At 36.8% G+C, this 13,338-nt stretch overlaps 1 protein-coding gene across 4 annotated transcripts in view; it reads left to right on the plus strand.

The window, feature by feature from the left end:
* Nell1 (neural EGFL like 1) overlaps positions 1 to 13,338 on the plus strand; it is an 828,356-nt gene that overhangs the window by 721,263 nt on the left and 93,755 nt on the right. The gene's annotated exons all lie outside the window — the stretch shown is intronic.

Raw genomic sequence — 13,338 nt, forward strand, 5'->3', positions numbered from 1 at the left:
AAGAAAGAATTATTGGCATACAGTAAAATGTGAAATCAATATCTACATTTTTTGCTGAGCACATTCTGAACATTTTTACTGGATTCATTGGTAAACATCTTTAGTAATAAATTTTCCAAATTCTTGGATGGATTTGTTCTTTAATTAACATTCTTAGCTGGAAATTAGAGGCAGATGGGAAGCATTGTCAATAATTCCATAATTGATAACAATCACTTTGTAAACAAAGAAATAACTCATAGCTCACTAATTGTTTCAGAAAGCAAAACACTCCGAATTGTTAGAAGTGCTCAATGATATGGGAAGTTGAATTGTCAACCTAATGAGAACTGGGTCAGAACAGAAGCCTTGGGCCTGAATTTGACTTAACCTGTGTTAGTAGCTTTTACCTTGAAAGCAAAAGCAACAATAAAGATTCTGGGTAGTTCTAAATTTAAGGAATCAGCATGATTTTATTTAATCTAGCATTTCCCAACATGCTTTATACTATACCTTTCTCCTTCATAAAACCTGTTAATCTCTTAAAGGAATAGAGTTTCTACAACATTTTAGGAAGTAGTGATGTAAGATGTTGTAGTTTGAACATGAAATGTCCCTAACAGGCTCATGTGTTGAAGACTGGGTCTCTAACTGGTAGTGATATTTGGGGAGGTGGTAGAAATTTTAGGAGGTGTGGCTAGTTGGGGGAAGTTGGCCTCTGGGGGTGTGCCCCTCGCGACATATTTTGTCCCCAGTTTCTCTCTTTCTCTTTCTCCTTCCTAATGTACATGAAATGAGCAACTTTGCTTGTTGATGGCTCTTGCTTCTATGATGTTCTGCCTCACCAAAGGCCCACAGCAATAGAGCAAGCTGACCATGGTTTGAAACCTTTGAAGTCAGGAGCCAAAATAAACTTTCCCTCCTTTTAAGTTGTTCTCACAGATATTTGTCACAATGATGAGAAGTCTGACTAACCCATAAAGTTTCCAAATCCCTTTCCCATTGTTCAGTACATTGGAGTTATCACCAGCAACAGATTAACTTTTATTGAGTGCTCACAATGTGCACTATAAATTCTCACCTCATTCTTAAAACATCCTATTATTACTATTATCAGTACCATTTTAAAATTAAGGGAACAGAAGGACAGAGAGTTTGAGCATCTTGCCTGAGGTCATAAAACTATGAGTCAGTAGAAAATGACTTAAACATGGGCAGTCTGGTTCCACATTCAGTTTCTATAATCACAACACTAATCTAGGATTAACCAACTAGTGTGGCTTAGTGAATGCCAAGTGAAGTGTGAAAAACCAAGAAACTACAAAAAGCGAGATTCATGGAGTGGTATATTCCAAAGGGTCAGAAGCAAGTGTAGAAACCAGAACATAGAGGCAGGAAGCCAGAGAAATAGAGGCAAAAGCAAGCACAGCAAGTTAAATCTGAGGCATTTTTCTAGACTGCTGGATGCTGTCTATGTTTTGCTTTTATCTGTCAATCATGTTCTTGTGTGCAGGTAAGCCTGCTGAGTTTAAAAGACCAATAATAGGATGGGCCTCTTGGTTCAAATGAGAAATTTTCAATTAAATCAAGCCATGGGACTCTATTCAATCTGTAGAGTTGTACAATTAAAATTAAATAAAAGAGGAGCATATTGGGTCAAATAAATACAAGTAGGAAGGCAGAAGACATTGCTACATTTCATTTGGAATTTAATTTTTTTCATGCGAAAGGAAATAGTCACTATATTATAATGGATAATAAGCAGTGCTTGGTTAAGTTCTTGCTTTAAAGGATTTATAGTTTTTTAGTTTAAGGGAGAATAATTAAAATGGATAGCCTTTTCTCTAGTGCTTGACCTTCTCTCTAGGTTTCATGGAATATAATGGTAAAATGATGGCATTTCTATTTGATTTACCTTTTAGAGGGAACTGTATGATTTGGAAAAGAATATCTGTATATGAAGGTAAGCCACTGTGGCATCTATCCCTCTTTCTTTCTCCATGCAATTTGCCTGACTCATCCAGGTTTCTTTCTTGATTGCTTCTTCATAATGGACATGTCTTTAGAAACTGGGTTATCAATCAAAGGTGGTGACCTTTCAGAGTTAAGGGTGTCCATGGTCACAAGTTTCCAAGAATCTAACATAAGCAAGTGTTCATATTCCCTGATATCTTCCCAAACTTGATACAAAATTGTATAGTCACTTGAGTGTCTCTTGCTCTCACCCAAACCCATATTTAAAAAACATACAGACATGTTGTCAGATGTACCTATCCTTGACAGAACTAATGGGTTAGATACCATTTGAGTGGGCTGAATGAGGCAAGGGGTCAATTGAGGAAAAAATGTGGCTAGCAATGCTTTATAGTTATAAAACAGTCTCCTTAAAATAGTCCCTAAGAAAAAATTTGTTAAATAAATCTCTGAAACTTATCAAAAGTACCTTAATTTTACCACAGAATTCATATCAAGGAACCACTTTTCTGTTTGCCCTTCTGGATTATGGTGTGTCTATCCAGCAGTCGAAATGGATTGACAGCTTCTTTCATTTGGGTGATGGTACCCACCTCCTGGCATGAGAGTAATGAGAGTAAAATGAGAATGAATAATTAGCTGCTCAGACCTTATTTAAGGTATTTGATGGTGTTTGAGAATTAGTCACTTGGTGGTTTTGATTTCATTAATTGATTAGTGGAAATTAACATTTGCACATATTAAACTTAAACCTCACATTAGCCTGTCTCATAGATAAAAGTTACAGAGTAGTGAGGATGATCATAGGATCACTGACTTTGTGTTTTCCAGCTCTGTAATCATTATATAAACCTAATATGCATGCCAATCTAGAAGCACTGAGTATCCAATTTATGGACAATTTTGCAAAGAGCCTTTATTTTTAGGTCAGCCCTGTACTCTCTGTGCAGTCTGGTAGAAGTTTTCCTAAAAAATGATTCTTTTTCTGCATTCCCAAGCTAAGGGATAATAATTATATTTGTCACTGAGAGACCTAATTCAGACCTCATCTCTTCTGGTTGTCTAAGAGACGTAACAAGCCACTCATTACTTAGTGGTGTAAAACAATCAGTTTTACACTGATTTTTGGGTTAAGAATTTAGAAAGAGCTCAGTAAAGACTTGTTTCTATTCCATGATATCTGGACTCTTAACAGGAATGACTGCAAAGACTAAATATGATTTGAGTGTCTAGGACTGAAATCATCTGTACTCATATGTATAGAGTATGGGCTGAGATGATTTCTAGGCAGGCTTCAGCTAAGACCACAGACAAGACCAACTACATATGACATATTTTTCTTCTTTTTTTTTTTGCAGTCCAGGGGTTTGAACTCAGGGCCTACACCTTGAGCCATTCCACCAGTCCTTTTTTGTGAAGGGTTTTTTTCAAGATAGGATCTCATGAACTATTTTCCCAGGCTGGCTTTGAACTATGATCCTCCTGATCTCTGCCTCCTGAGTACCTAGGATTACCAGCATAAGCCACCAGCACCTGGCCACATGGCATCTTCAGGTGGCTTGAGCTTCAGGTAATTGAATTTCTTTCATTGTGGGGAATGTTCAACATTCAAGTGTTTAAGTGAAAAAGGTAGAAACTGCATGCCCTTTTTGATCTGACCTTGAAAATCACATATGCTGACTTCTACCCATACTGAAAAGGTTGAAGCATTTTCATCCTGTCTATACTGAAGAGTAGATAAAACATACTCCCACCTCCTTCTGGAAAATGTCAAAGAAATGATGGCTATGTTTAAAAACTGCCACATTTGGTAGATGGTATCAAAACAGTAATACGATTGACTTTTTAACAGAGCTCAAATTATCTCCAAACAGCATAATCTACTTTTAGACATATACTCTGAATATTTCCATGACTCAAAAAAATCTCAAGATAATTATAGTGTAGGGTCAGTTGAGGAAGCTCAGAAGAGTTTCAGTCTGTAGTCATTCTTTTCTTTGGACACAAGTGATAATCTTGGGCTTATTCATCTATCTTGATCATTGAAATATATGGGTATATTTTAGTTGTCTTCACATTGGTGAGAAACTTTTCTGCCTCTGAAAATGTTTACCTCAAAAAGCTGAAATCACATTATAAAAGATGATTACTGAATACTGATATTGAAGATAGGGACAATGGGACCTTGTAAAGAGGTACTTACCTTAGTGGATTCACTATTCTCTGAGAAGTTTTGGGAGACTAAGGCAGTAACCACATACAAATTTATAAATTTTTTGCAGTGTTAGGGAATAAACTCAGGCCATTCACATACCAGACAAATGCTTTGCCACTGAGCTAGATCCCTAGCCATTGGCTTTTTGAGACAGGGTCTTGCTATGTAGCTCAGGCTGTCCTTGAACTTGCTTCACATTCTTGGCTGGCTTTGAAGTAGAGATTCTCCTGCCTGAGCCTGCAGATTCCTGAAATTACAGGCATGTACCACCATGTCTGGCTTAGATTATACTTTACATAGAGGACTAACAGTATCTAGGAATACGTCTATTCACTGCCTTTTCTTAGTCTTTCCCTGGAAGCACTCTGCATGAAAAGTAAGTGATAATTAGAAGGGTGTTTGGTGAGTATTGTTCAAAACTCTATAAGGCAAGGATGATGTCATGTTTATCTTTTACATCCAATACCTAGTAGAATGTCTGGTATATGTGACAGTCACAGTAGATGTTGGTTGAATATGTGAAAGCCTGCATTGGAAAGGGAGAGACTTTAAGGAGAATACAGTCTGATGGTATCAAACATTCTTAGGTATATTAGTTACTTTTGCAGAGCTATAACAAAAATACTTGAGAAAACAACTTAAAGGAGGAAAGATTTATTTTGGTTCAGTTTCAGAGAGGTCATTCTGTGGATGCTTTACTTCAGGTACTTTTGCAAAACCTCATGGGGTGGGAACGTGTTGGGGAGGAAGGTTCTTCACCTCACAGAGGATAGAAAGAAGAGCGAGAGGAAGGGACCAGGGTCTGGGTATAACCTTCAAAGTCACACCCCCTGTAACCTACTTCCTTCAAGTAGGCCCTACTTCCTAAAGTTTCTACCACTTCCCAAAATAGTGCCACCAGGCGGGGACCAAACATTCAACACATGAACCTGTGGGGTCATTTCATATTCAAACCATAACATGAGAGTTCATAGAGAGATGATCTACTACTATGGGGAGAAAAAGCAGGAAGGGGCAGTGACCCTAGGGAATGTCCTCTTTTTTCTATCAAATATCAGATTTTTACTAAATTTAAGTTGAGAAAGGAGTTTTACTGATATAAGGTATTAGCAGCTAATAATAAGATATATTGGCAATAATGTTTGTAGCTAAAGAAACCAAGGCCCCACATAATTACTTGATTTTTTCCAAAGTCATCCCATTAAGACACTAAGCTAGAACTCAAAATGGAAGCTTCCTACTCTCTGCTTTGGGCTGTTTCTCTTATACAACATGCTAATGACTCTCTGAAGCTCAACCCCCAGTTTGCTGTAAAGTTCTTGCATTCAACTCCTGACAACAGCATTTGGCATCAATCCAGTTTATTACAGCATTTTCATTTTCTTTCTGAGAAGCAGCACTTGACATATCAATCATCATCTCATAAAATTCTCTCCTGCCCCTGTTTTTCTTCTTCTTCTCTGAGTCTCCTTCATTCATTTTTTTAAAAATTTCTTAGGCAGCCTCACAGATAAGTTATTTTCTGAAGAGGAAAGCAGCTAGAAGGATGCAGTGGATAAGTAGACAATAAAATCCAGGCAAGAGCTCATTCTAAAATACATTTTCCTTAGAGCATTGTTATCATTGCTATTGTTCATATCATTCCATTCCTTCCCTTGAGCTGCAATCTCCTGCTAATGCTTTAAAGAGGTCAGAAAAACCCTGATAGTGTACTTGGACATAAAAAAATGCAAGCCATAGGCCCAGAAAAAGAATCGCTTGCTCATCTTCAGCTGGCTGTGCAGCTGACCTTGCCTTGAAGGTGTACACAGTTTCTTTCTAACAATAGCCAACTGTGGGGATCAGAGAGACAGAAAGAATCTGAAATGCAAAGGGCCTCTCTCATTTTACACATGAAGAGACTGACACCCAGAGAAGGGGAGTAGCTTGCTCAAAGCCACAGAGCTAATTAGTGGCACAGAACTGTATGTCCCAACTCCTAGTCAGGACTCTGTTAGCAATAGCAGGACTGTTTTTGCATCCAGCACAATGTATTGCCCTCCAGCTAGAGCCTTGGTGGCAGAGCATGATCCCAGTATCATTGGTGGCCAATGACATCAAGTGGACATGCATGGCACTTAACTCACTTAACTAGCTGAGTTCATAAGGATCAGACTGGTCTAGAGGGACACAGAGGCCCTGGGACATCATTCAGAGCAGAGAAACAGCATCATAGAAACTGAGTTCTCTGGCTGAACCAGAGTCTGTCACCTCAACTTTGTTGTGACAGATGATTGGGGCATTAGCAGTGTGCTCACCCAGAGAGAAAGAAAGTGAGAACAGGTGGTAGGGACAGCAGGCAGGTGTTTCTATTATGCCCAGTCTAAAGCAATACTATTAAAATTTTTTTAAGTAGAAGAAAACTTTTATTTTCCAGGCAAACGTTTGCATGAAAGCCAAGTGCGCAAAATGGGTAAAATCTATGCTCTGATTGAATTTGAGCATAGAAGAAAATGTCCTTTGAGGCTCCAAGCAATAAAATTTAGATAATAAATGGCAACAGGAGACCCTACCACTAGAACTGGTTTAGGAAATCTGTGTTTTATTTTTCAATTATTAGTAGTGGACAGGGGCCAGGGATTTCAGATGTCCTACAATGTAAGGGATGGTCACAGAGTTTGATGACTTGTTTCATATCCCACATCATGGATGTGGATATAGCCCCCAGATTTTTATTTAGGTGAAAAAGAAAAATTTCAGAATCTGATCATAGAACCCAACTTTATTTTACATACAGCTTTCTGTTGTTTTCCTAGAAACTTTTCCAGGAGTTATTCACCAAAAGATAGAACAAAAAAGTTCTATGAAGCAATCTGGAGCCAGCCAGTCTGGCTTTGAGTCACAAATCTTTTATTTGCCAGTTACATGTGGCTTTGGGTAAGGTCCTTAACCACTCAGTTTCCTGACCTATAAGTTAGGTGTAGTAACAGCACCTACCTCTGAATGCTGTGTGAACTAAATGATTCAATAGTGTGATGTGCTTAGAGCACTGTCTGGCACAAAAATGAGGGCTCTTATTTTACTTTGAAAAATCATATACTGCTGACAGTGCAGCCTACATTACTTGTGCAATAATACAATTAAATCTGCATTGTTCAGCAGTTTCAGTCGTCACATACCTGGTGATTATGATATGCATATCGGTATGCATATTTATGTCTTTAAAATTCAATTATAAGGAAAGTGTTGAAAATGAATCAGTTTAATCTTGACCAATTTCTTTTAAATTTAAACTTGCCAGGGATAAGCATCTAACACTTCCATTACATTTCTTTTAGAGTAGATATGCCCAGCATTGTATACACTGAGTATGTATTATTTCACTATAAATTCCTTTCTTTTGGTATCTTAAATTTGGGTTTTATGTCAAAATGTCAATGTTACTCGTGCAGGTAGTTTAGTTATCTTAAAATTTTTATTTCAGGAGCCGAAAAAAGGCATTACAACATGCTTGTGAGTAGGGGGGCACTGAGTGGGACTAAGTGAAGAATCATGGCTACTGGCAAATGGGAATTACCTGGGACTGCTGAATTTATATCTGATGACAGCACCCTTGCTCTGAGTAAAGGTGAGAAGGATCAAGAGGCTTAGATAACCCACACTATTTTTGTCTAAGTCCTCTTACAACCTTTAAGGCTCCAGTTTGAAAGTTTGCCTCCAGGGCTGAGATTCTCAAAATATAATTGAAAATATATCTGAAACAAGTTGCTTCTTAGTGGACTAAAAAACGAAATGACCAATACTGGAAATGTCCTCCATTGCATGCTGTTAACACCTACCATTAGGAGATTTATTATAGAGTACAAGTATTTGGCATTTTGTTATAAAATTAGTTATTTTTCCACTTTAATGAAAATTTAATTCATTCTTATACTAAGATATCAGATTACCACAAAAGACCTGGTCCTGATGAGAAATTCAGCTGTCACAGATGGTTATATAGTGTCTGTTAGTTTAACAATATTAATACTAGTTTTGTTTCCTAAAATATTTAAAAAAATTAAACGTATGTAGTGATGCTCATTTTTCTTTCTACTTTTTAAAAATATTTTTGAGACAGAACCTTGCTAGGTAGCCCAGACTGGCCTCAAATTTGTGTTCTTCCTGCTGGGATGAAAATTGTGTGCTGCCACATTCAACAGTGGTCATTTTTAATAGTATTATTTTGGATCAGTAATTGTCTATAAGAAGACTTTAAGATAATTTCATTTTAATTAAATGTAAATCACCTGTACCTCTATTGTTTAAAAAAAAAATACAGAAGTTCTTCCCTCAATCTCCAATTTGCTTCTGCTGTGACATGTTTTATCTGTCAGGTCAATAATGAGTTATTACATGATTGGAAAGTGAAAAAAGATGAAGCACGTTGGGTAGAACTTATAGCTGTGCCTGCTAAGAATCAAGACTGACAAAATTTGAGAGCAATCTCAAGCCTAGGGAGGTATACGTGAGGTGACAAACACCTCATGCTGTCCTATAACAGAGGTAGAGAAGTGAATGGGTTTTTATTTTTAGGTGTGCTTACAGAGTACAGTGGGCAGACTGGAGTTATAGGTAAACCAAGTTCTCCTAAGGAACTCTGCAAGACAGTGAACAGACAAGTAAGATCTGAAATTGTATTTCTCTTCAGACACTTGAGAGACTTTCCTGTTGGAAAATTATGGGCTTTTTTAACATCATTTTCCATCCATCTATTAATGAGAAATATAGACATTTCTAGGACTTACCAAGAATATCAAGGACGACTGTCCTAGTAGAGATGGGAGTACAGATCAAATTATAGACTCAATTATCTGTAGAATTTTCAGAAGAACCCCCACATTCTTTATCACACTTGCATTTTGTTTTTAATACTAACATAACATGTAAGTAAATTACTAGATGAAATTACAGGAATTTTTGTGGTTGATTTTGTATGAGCTGTAGAAATGAAAACAAGATGGGATGCCATCTACAAGAAAAAGTATCTGTAAGTACGCAGTGCGTTCCCTCCACCTAAACAGAAAGTTCTACCTCATTAGAAATTGGCTCTTAGGTTTCCTTATAGCCCTAGAATTCCATAGTTTGGGGGGATTTAGATGACATTTCTATTATTCCTATTACTCTCTGTAATCTTTGCCACAACTCTTTTCATCCTAGGACACAACCTAGCAAAATGAGCTTTCCCTTTTCCTTCCTCTTCATTTTAACTAAACTCGTTCAACTAATAGGAACCACCAATGACTGTCTGTACACTACATATTCTTCTATGCTTAGAGAAACAAAGATAAGGAACATGATTTCAAGTTGCTCAATGTCCAAGGAAAAGTGCAGGCGGATGAAGCAATGGTAATGTGATAGACCAGTGTTACGTTACAGATGATAAAGAGGTACCATGAAAATGGAGGGTGTTAGGCTGCAGTACTCTAGTCCCAAGACATTATAAAAATATAATTAACATTGTGTGTTTAGAAAGATATGAAATATATCTTTGGGGGTTTCCATATTTTTAGAGCTTACCCCATGTTAGATATGTGCTAAGATTCATCCATAAAAAGGAAACAATATTTAATAGTTATTAAGGTACTTAGTTAGGTTTCTTTATAAGTTCATTTAATTCACACGACTACCATATAAGGTAGCTGTTCATTTTATTACTACTTTAAAGATGAAGTATTGAGGTAAAATATATGTGGCCACATGAATTAGGTTTCAAAGTTAGTACAAAGTAATCTTACTAAGTAAGATCTCAAACTGTTTTCAGAATAATACATCTAAAATTCAAATATTATCATGCCATTACCCTAGTTAAAAGTCTCAATATTTCCCTTTGCTTAGATTCAAGAAAACAAAATCCAATGACCTTAGTATATAATGTCTTAGGTTCCCTTGGATCTGCCTTTATCCTTCTTCTGTCTCATTTCTTGCCTTTTCTTACCTTAAAATTTATATCTTACAATACATACCTGTCACCTCATTTTGCATTTTTCTCTTCATCATTTTAAATTGTTTGATATCCTACATGTCTTTTCTCTGCTATTTGCAGATTTAACCCCAACATCACCCATCTGGGGCATTTCCTTGGTAGCTTTGGGTCATTGGTGATGCCTCTCCTGTATCCTCACTTGGAAATCTGTGCATCTTCACAATCAGAGCTTGTCAGATTACACTGATACTTATTTAAGTGCTTCTCTTCTGTAGTAGGCTAAGAACTCAAGGACCAAAGCGCTCATGCTTTGTTGACCCTGACATCATCAGTCTCTGGCCCATAGACTCTCAGAGTATACCCCTAGAACATGCTGGCTGAAAGGGCTGATTCTTAGGTTGCACCATACAGCAGCTGAAATCTCTGCCTCTAGTGTTCAGATCCTACACTAGCACTTTTCCTGTGCGCCCTGGACAAATGATTTAAACTCTCTGAGCATCAACTACCTCATTAATATAATGATAAGTGTAGTAGTATCTTCTGCAAGGTTGTTACAAAACCTAAACACAACAATGAATATAAAATACTTAGCAAGTTGTTTTGCACATAATAGTCACATGATATTTACTGTTATAAATCCTCATCTTTGTAATTTTGGAAGGATTATACATAAACCTTCTAAGACCAGAGCATGTCTGTTAAAGGCTACAAAACCTTCAGAGAAATTCTTCCCAGATTTACTATCTTGCCATTTACAAGGTTTTGTCATTCTTTACAGTCAGAAAACTACAAGGAGAAATGACTCCATACTTGGATCATATTGTACTTCACTCTCTTTTTTCCATCTTTTCAATGATCTCTTTTTTCTGTACTTGAGATTATAGGCCGGGAGATGTGAACAAATCTGAGTCCAAAAAAAAAAAAATGATCAAGCTTGCCACCTTTTTAGTCTTGACCACTCAAATACACTTTGACAAAAGTGTTTATGTATGTGTTCCTTTCCACTTTATCCTTGGATTTTTCTTGATCTGCATGGCCCTCTTTCCCAGCTGATGAGCTAGAAATGTTAGTTAATAAATGTCAACAGCATGGCATTTCTCTGAAAATGACAGAAAATCTGAAGAACTGAAATAATTTCAACAATTAAGTGAATGTAATATAACAATATTATTAAAATTGCTAACATTTATTGTTTTCTTACAAACAAGCAATTTACATGTTTTATCATATTTGATAATTATAACAATTCAATGAGGGTTGTGCCATCTCTGTTCTCATTACATTAATGAAGAAAATGAGGCTGAGTTTAAGATTTTTCAAAGTTCATTGGCTATAAAGAAGCAAATGGGTTGTGCTTAACCTCCTGCTTCATCAATTCACTGAACATACACACATACACGCAGACAAACTCATACGCACACATATACATGTGTGCACACACATGCACACACATGCGAAAAGCTGGTTAATATAGGCTTCAACCTGAGCACATAAAGCTACAAGTGAAATCTAAAAAGTGAAGTATTTTTACTTCATAGTAAAAGTCCATGTCAACTCTGGTTAGCAAATACAAAAGAAATAAGGTGGAAGACATTTGCCTTTTCCTGTTCAGGATGACCAGGGAGTTCAATTGAGTTCAATTTCAGGAGTGAATTTAGCATTAGTGTCAATGAGGAACAAGATTGGCATTTTTTTTTCCCTCATGGCCTTTGAACTATCTAAGCTCCCTGAAGCAAAACATAAGGTTCACTGTTCTTTTTTTTTTTCCTTTTAAATTTCTCTGCCCAGCTGTTCAGAGAATGCCTACGATCTCTAGAAAAATTTAATTCACTCTTCTTTCCTGCCCAGCAAACCTTGTGCTGCCTCAAGCTCAGTTCATCATTAGCTTGATTGCACTTTTGGATACCTGCAATGTCTGCTTAACAACTTGCTTTCCCTTCACCTAAATTATTGAACTTTAAAGATTTGGAGCATTACAACATCATTTTAACCCATGCCACTATAAGCATTACTCTTTGGATTGTTATTGAATCATATTGAATCACAAATCACTTTGTGGCCTTTACTCACTGCCATGTTTGCAGTTAACTATCAAGAGCACATAGTCTTAGAAGATAAAGCCTTCCTTGACATCTGTTACCAGATTCTGTTGAGAAAGGGGGAAGGATCAGTGTGGTATTTGAATCAAATCAGGTGGATTGATATGGAAATCAGGGAGCAATTCTATAGAAAAGTGACAAAGCTTTCTTTTTCTTAAGCAATGTGGGGAGTCTATATTGTTGATGTCTGCTGAGGTGATAGGAGTCTGTGTAAAGAAACACATAAAATATGTCCCTAATAATTATTTCTCTTACTTCCCTTTCACCCACCCTCCCTTCCATCCTTTATGCTAACCTACCTTCATTTTTTTCTTTCCATAGTTTTTCTTCCACTTAAACTTGTGATTATCTGTTATTGGATGCCTATTATGGGTAAAGCACTGTGTATAACTCTCAGATTTAAAGGATGGAGACAGAAGAATTAAGTAGACTTAACCTCAGCCTCAAGCTCTTTTTATAATACTAGGAGAAACAAGATATCCAGGGTTGAGGTAACTGAAATCCAAGATAAGAAGTGCTCAGTGCCCTGAGAAAGACATACTTAGACCTTCATTAGAGAGAGTCCCCCATGCTGGGAAATCAGGAAAACTTCATGACTATGGCAGCATTTGAACTAGACCCTTTAAAAAAGATAGGCATACTAGAAAGTGTTGTAGCAAAGTATAAAGATGAGACATCTAGTGTTTCCCTTAGTTCTTCCAGTCTCTCTAAAAGCCTCTGGACCTATAAGTCAACAATCCTTGAATGCCAACTTCCTCAGACTCTTTTTTCTATCTGTTTTCCCAAATCAAACTTCTTCATCTGTGTTAATGGATTTCCAATGCAGATCCATCAACGCATCAAATGACCAATTTTCTAATCTGTTGATACCATGTCTATTGTACAATCATGTAAGTTTCCCTGTTTATACTCTAACAAGAAATTTCTGACATGTGACCTTAACTTTATACCTGTAGTTTGAAATTATCAGAGTACTTGTTTCTGTTTTAGAGAAGAAAGGGATAATTTCAACATTCCCAGATTATAAAGACAAGTCTTTACATAGCTAACTTGACATTCCCTTTGACAAATGTTATGGGGCACAGTAAAACTTGAGCAGGATCTACATATTGTAGGCAAGACACTTT

The sequence above is a fragment of the Castor canadensis genome, chromosome 1, assembly GCF_047511655.1.
Source record: "Castor canadensis chromosome 1, mCasCan1.hap1v2, whole genome shotgun sequence".
In the NCBI taxonomy this organism is placed as follows: Eukaryota; Metazoa; Chordata; class Mammalia; order Rodentia; family Castoridae; genus Castor; species Castor canadensis.